This window comes from Saccostrea echinata, unplaced genomic scaffold, assembly GCF_033153115.1.
Source record: "Saccostrea echinata isolate AGI-Se365-2 ecotype Australia unplaced genomic scaffold, CSIRO_AGI_Sech_v1 ptg000003l, whole genome shotgun sequence".
NCBI classification, from domain to species: domain Eukaryota; kingdom Metazoa; phylum Mollusca; class Bivalvia; order Ostreida; family Ostreidae; genus Saccostrea; species Saccostrea echinata.
This window is the reverse complement of record NW_026889752.1, coordinates 5,625,365-5,632,614: the sequence shown is the minus strand read 5'-3', so window position 1 is coordinate 5,632,614 and position 7,250 is coordinate 5,625,365.

Here is a 7,250-nt window from a genome sequence, read left to right as displayed (position 1 = left end):
TATCTGAAATCACTAGAATTGGCAATATCACAAATATTTGGTATATTTATTTATTTAGACATTTTCAAAAAACAGTATAGAAAACACAGGATAATGTTAATTATGATTAATTTGTTGTATATTACGAAGAGATGCAAAACAGATATTCTAGCAACGTGTCGTCAGACCTTAAGTCTATAATAAAAAGAGAATATTTAATCTAAACATTATGCCAATTTATCACCGTTCACGGTAGCTCAGTCGGTAGAGCGCTCTCTCCGTGATCGGGAGGTCGTGAGTTCGAATCTCGTTCCTTCGTCGTGCGCTCAGCACTTTGAGGTGAAAGTTACGGGTCTTTCGGATGAAACCTTAAAAACCGAGGCCTCGTGTCACGGCAGGTGTTGGCACGATAAAGATCCCTCACTGCTAAATGGCCCTGAGTGCCAAGTAAAGGTCAAAATGTGAAGCCCTTCACCGGTATATGGTGACGTCCCTATATGAGTGAGAAATTCTCGAACGGGACGTAAAACAACATACAATCAATCAATCAATATGTCAATTTATTTAAAAAATCTTCTTATATGTAGTTTTTATGCAAAGTGATTTATGAAAATTTGACACCAGTAAAATCTAATCCTGTGCCTAGGGTAGATCTATTCCCACTGACTGCCGTATCTTCGGCTTGTTAATGTTTTCCTCTAATTGCATCTTGAATTTTTCTCATGGATTTTTAAAATAGATGGAATCCTACATGATGGGAATGCAAGTCAAACTTCATGAATTTTCTTTCAATGAAATATGTGGAGATAATGAACAATATTCGAGCTCAAAAGTCCATAAAACATTACAAAATAGGAGCAGAGCAAACAAGGACCTCTAAGACATCAGAAGTGGGATCAGGTGCCATGGAGGTGTGAGCATCCCCTGCCGACCGGTCACACCCGCTGTGTGCTCCTCTTCATGGTCGGGAAAATAACGGAAAAAATCCGTCGACATGTATCTTTGTTTGTAAGGATTTTTATGAAGTTTCGGAATCCAATATAGATATGGTGATTCAAATTCATTTTGGTTGTTGGGAATATTTAAAATATTCAAACTGACATGTGATTTTGAAGAATTTCCTCCTTAGAAAGGGAGCTATGGGTATAAGTTGGATTACCACTTGTAGCTCTAAAATACAATATATACTACTATATTAAAATAATAGACTCGAATTTTTGGCCTTTAATACCGATAAATCGGAAGAGTACCGTCTTTTATTTGATATATTTTAAACATCATTGGTACTTGAAGATTACCAATTTGTTTTTATTTTTTCTCAATTAAGCTTAGCTAATTAATAATCAACGAAAATTCCTCAAAAAATTCCGGAAATCATCTAGATTTTTTGGATTTTACAATCTTGCGCGTGCGCATTACATTCACGCTAAATCACGGTGTTCAAATCAATCTCCCTTGCAGAGTTGTCGTTCGTTTCTCTCTTATACACGAATGTGTGAACCGTTGGTCGAGAGTGTGTTCAAATCAGAGAAGACAAAAGTATATACTAAGTAGATATATATTTGTTATTGTATAATTTCTCTAATAAGAAATCATTAATGTATATGAACAGAATATATAGCAAATTTCCAATGAAAATTTACACGTATTTGTCATAGGCGTCGGGGGGGGGGGGGCTAGGGGGGCTTAGTCCCCCCTTTTTTTGCAAAGATAGGCATAATATAGGGATTGAAAACTGGGGCTTACCTTTTTTCGTTGGTTTGCCCCCCCCCCCCCCACTTTCAAATAGCCACCCCACTTTCAATTTGCTTCTGACGTCTATATGTTTGTATTATCGTAATCGTTTCTGAGTTTATATCCATACAAATGTGATATTGTGGCCACGTGGGTAATCATTCGCCATCTCGGAGACACATTTATTATATGTTATTTATATCTCTGGCCATCTCAACGAGGCAAAAAGCTCATGATCGTAGGAGCAACATTAATGTAACTACCCGATTTATTTTATCCCTCCTTTCTTTTATGCTTTTTTGAGGGGAACTGAAGGGGGGGGGGTGTTACAACTCCAGTTAGAATCACATCTTAGTGAAGTAGGCATTCTTTTTCCGCCAAAAATTACAATAACTACTATATAAAAATTATAGACTCGAATTTTTGGCCTTTAATACCGATAAATTGGAAGAATACTGTCTTTTGTTTTATGTATTTTAAACATCATTGGTACTTGAAGATTACCAATTTGTTTTTATTTTTTCTCAATTAAGCTTCTATTTTTATTACTTTTTCTATGTACCAATTCAAGGATATTACATTAATTTTTATCAAAACAGACAGTCTTTTACAGATTATATACCTGTCTATTACCTGTGTATATATAAAGTATATGTATTAGCAGTGCTTAACTCTTTTATTGTTGAGGTCATATTTTGAAAAAGTTGAGACCTGCAGTGTTAAAATTGTTACAAAAATTTTTACACCTTTACTCTGTAAAAATACCAGCTTAGCACAATTCTTCATTTTCATTACTTTGCTTGATATGTATCAGCAGTGTGCTCAACTCTTTGCTGTTGTCATATTTTCAATGAACATCGATCCATAATTTCTTTTATTAAATTTGTTTGGAAAGGTGAAATTTATGAAAGCTCCGGCGTGATTCGAACTCAAGACTTGATTTATAGCTAACTGGTGGTCAAACCCATTCTGCGCTACGCCGTTACGCAACAATTTAAAAAAAAAAAAAACAGAAACAAAACAAAACACCCCCCCCCCCCAAAAAAAAAAAAAAAAAAAAAGAAAACAGAATTATATTAACATTCATTGTTTATTTCAAAAATACCTTACAATATGAATGTGTCGATGTATCTATTTTGTAAATGTCCGATATGCACATGGATGCAATCATAACAATGTCAACCCGTGAACGCACGGGTCAAAATCTAGTTTATATAATGAGCATTACAAACAGAGCCAATGTTGTTACCTGCTTTGTCAGCAGGGAACAGCACTTACTGATTTTGTAATCAATCTAATTCTTTTTTCACTTCTGAATTATTAAATACAGAAGGATGGATGATTTTCATACTGCCTTTTAACCCTTTAATGCGAGATTTTAACATATATCTGATACATTTAATCCATTCTGACAAAGTGTTAATGTCTTCTTTTTCATGTCCGATCCAACGCCTGGCGTAATCCTCTACAGAATCCATAATATGTACATGTATGAAATTACGACGCCAGTTCAAGGATCTGGGTTCCCTATATTTAGGACCTTTTAAAATTACTGATCTAAGGTTCTCATTATTGACTATATTAACGTCATCAGTAACAATGTGTCCAGCAGGACTATAGTGATAGGGTGAAGAGGACCATGGACACTAAGGAGGATTATGTTTCAGATATTTGATATGCAGGCCCTCTAAAGTTTTCTTGTAATCAAAAAGTTTGGAAGCAATAGTCGAAGTATATTTGTAGGAAATACAAGGTGTAGTCTTGAACTTGAAATATGATGGAATACAAGACTGTACCCTTTTGTGATTAAGAATATTACTTATATTAACCGCGTCAATTCCTTTGTTGGCATATTGGAGTTTAAGGAAAACACGGGTTGTTTTAGCTGCATTTTCTTCTGAAAAACGTGGCGGTTTAAAAAGCCTATGATTGCAATATCCATAATCACATATCCGAGCCTGTATTCTGGTGTCGAGGAATGAAAAAATGGACTTTCCTTGACCTTTTCAAGTCGACTATTCAAAAGTTTCAAAGGGACAGAGTAAAGTTTTGTGCGAATGTGATGAAAACCTAACTCTTGATTTACATAAGGTACATGTAGAAACGAATCAAAAGAGACACCGTGTATTAAAGGTTTATTGTAAGACCGATGCCAATGACAACGTTTACGTCTCTGTGTATGGTTGAAAAGTCCCATCACATTAATATTGTTACACTGTGGTCTGGAAAGATTCCCAACACCATCGACATTGTCATTGCATCCATAGGGAAAGACCGTCCCTAGTTTTCTAATCCAAAATTCTTCTCGTTTTATACGGAAATGTGTACTCAGTGATGGACTGTTTGTATGATGGTAAATCTTTCGCAAGGTGAATTTGACTTTGAAAAAATCTAATATTATTAACATCATCTGTACATCATTATCAAGTTGAATGCTGAGAAAGCAGTGTCTCCCTCATTTTCATTAATTTTTTTTTTTTAATGCTTTATTTTTGAAAAAAGTTTTCATACACATAATGTCAAACAACACAGACATATATGTACAAACACACCCACACCCACACACATCCACACACTCACTCTGCACCTTTCCCCCCAAAAACCCAACTGTTCAATATTACAGCTATAGTTATACTAATTAGAATATCTTATATTAATAAATAAAATCAAACATTGCCCATTTACTATACATTTCAGTTTTACAATGAAAGTTACTTTCACAATATTTTTCAATTTTTCTATAATACTTAAAAATGTTAATTGCTTCTGTAAATTAAGGTATTGTACATTGAGATCTTGAGTGATACAAGCACTTTTTTCCTAACAAGATTAGAAAATTTTCTAAACAACTTCCATCAATGTTACCAAGCATCACCTTTTGTTTTGAAATTACATAATAATTTTCAATAGCACGATACCAATTTTCAAAATCTCTCCAAAACCTGGTTACATGTACACAATCATAAAAAAGATGAATCAATGTTTCTGGATCTGTTTTACAGAAAGAACAAACATTATTTTCAGCAATTTTTATCTTGTGAAGAAAAGAATTTGTTGGTAGGAAGCCCATAAGAATTTTAAATTGAAAGTAAATTATTTTGGTGTCCTTTGTGCATATGGATGCATTCCGAAGGGAAAAATTCCAGTGTTTTTCTGTGATAGGTTCATATAAAGAAATCTCCCATTTTAAGTTTTTGGGCTCTGGTGCCACGAATTTCTTATCTTTTATAACTTTATACAGAAATTTCATACTTGTCACAGACATCATTTTTTGTATAACACATTTCTCTGGTTCTACAAATTGATTACCTCTATCTCTCATTTTCATTAATTGATTGATGATTTACGTTGTCATTCATAACTTAATTCCATTTTAAAAAGTTGAAAATAGATCATTTTATGTTATTGTTTCATGTTTATTTTCCTGGCGTTTGCTTTCGTCACACGTTCTTAAAAACTTCTTTAGACTTCCATACAGGAGAGTCAGCAAAGGGAAATACCAACCGTTTGATTTTTTGTCATCAGTGCAAAAGAATCGGCAAGGGGAAATAACTCTATGTTAATTTTAGGAAAAGTGATAATTTTAGAGGATGTTACTGAAAAGATCATTTTTTAAAGTTTCAATTACCTGCAAAAATTTATATGCATATCAAGAAATAGGCACCTTTGTTTTCATTTTAATGACAAATTCATGTAAATTGATCTGTATCATATCAAAACCCTTGGATTAGATTGAATAAAATTCAGATGCACAGAAACTTTGATTACCTAGCTATTAAATAAAACCAATGTTATGTTCATAACCTTCCTACATTTAGGAAGCACAGAATTATTTGCTGATGATAATCAGGTCATTTTTGCCATAGCATAATATTTCAAAGTCGTTGCTATGGAAACCAAGGAGGAACTGTCCCCACCAATAGTCTTTATATAGGACACTCTTTAATATTATAATGATAAATAAAATTTCATGATGGTGTGTAGCCAAGCATTTTTGGTCCTTACAGAGAACTAATGTCTTTGAGGGCGAAGCATGTGGTATATTTTATCTGAAAGAAAATTCCATTGGAAATTGATGTCTTCTGCAACTTTTTAAGAAAATACGGGAAAATACACAAAATTATGACGTCACAATAAGCATTTAGGTGGTCATATGAAAAAAATGAGTTGTATGTTTTTACTGTGTGAAATTTCAGTGATTCAGAAAGGATGAGTTTTCATTTCTTACATCATTTCCATATTTTAGAAAAATACAGGACCAGTTTTGTATTGAAACCATACCTTGTTCTTTCCTCTGAATAAGAATAATGAATATCTATACCATTCATTTGAGAATAACTTGTTGAATTAATATTTTTCAATTAAAGTTATTGTTATGATAGTGGTCTCTACCCAGAAAAATAAGCAAAAAAAGGGAAAATATTTTTTTTAAAAATTAAGTAAGAAATTAATGAACAGTTTTTTTTTTTTTTTTTTTTTTTTTTTTTGTAGGAAAAATGCGATTGATTCCTCTCAGAGTTTAAATCATATTGAAATTATCATAAAATACAAATTACTAAAGAAATACACATGCTTACATTCACTGGCAGATTGGTTTGCAGTTTTCGTTAGTCACAGATTCTACAAACAATATGATCTTTTAATTCGGTAGACAATCTCTTTCCTTAGAACGTTTAGCGTTCTCTTTATAAAATTTTGTATCTTTCGAACGACATCTGTTGATCTTAATACTATTGTTATGTATTCATGTGTGAATTCTTTTTCAAATTAATTAAATTTCAACATACAAATTCACAATGTAAAACTATTGATAAACATTGTTTTGTAGCATAGTTAAACTGTATGTTTTTTTTTTTATTTTTTTTTTTTTATTTTTTTTTTATTTTTATTTTTTTTTTTTTTGGAAAGTCTACATTTTAAAGGTACTGTACATCAATACATTGACCTTTTAAGAAAATGCAATCTTTCATTAAACTGAATGTTTACAAACAATTTTCATACTAATTGTTGTGCCATTATTTTCACACTGTTCCGTTTCCCAAAAATGAAACGCAGATCAAGGATGGTGTGACGGGTCTATAGGGGATGCTTATTCCACTATGACAACTTATCCTACCTTCGACGTTTTAGAGGTCCATGTTTACCCCAAATTTGTATGAGTTTTATATATTGATTGCGGTTTCTTGATTATCTTCGCATTTCATGTCATTTGCTTTATAATGCTTTTAAACCTTTTTTGCCCTGAGAAAAAGACAGGGCAATCCAGGCAGTTAGATATTTTTAAATCTTAACATATAATAATAAAAAGTATGTCAGAATAAGATGGCCGAGCGGTCTAACACGCTGTTTCTATACTGCTAGGAGACAGATTCCGTAGGTCAGGAGTTCAACCCCGGCTTAGGGTGGAAGTGCGAATTTATTTGTGCTTTCTATACATATAAACTGGATTGAGAATTTTTGAAATTTCCGATGCAGTGCGTAATGGTTAACATATAGCATATTTAAGCGGGCCACCCGGCTCAAACCCCGTAATGCTC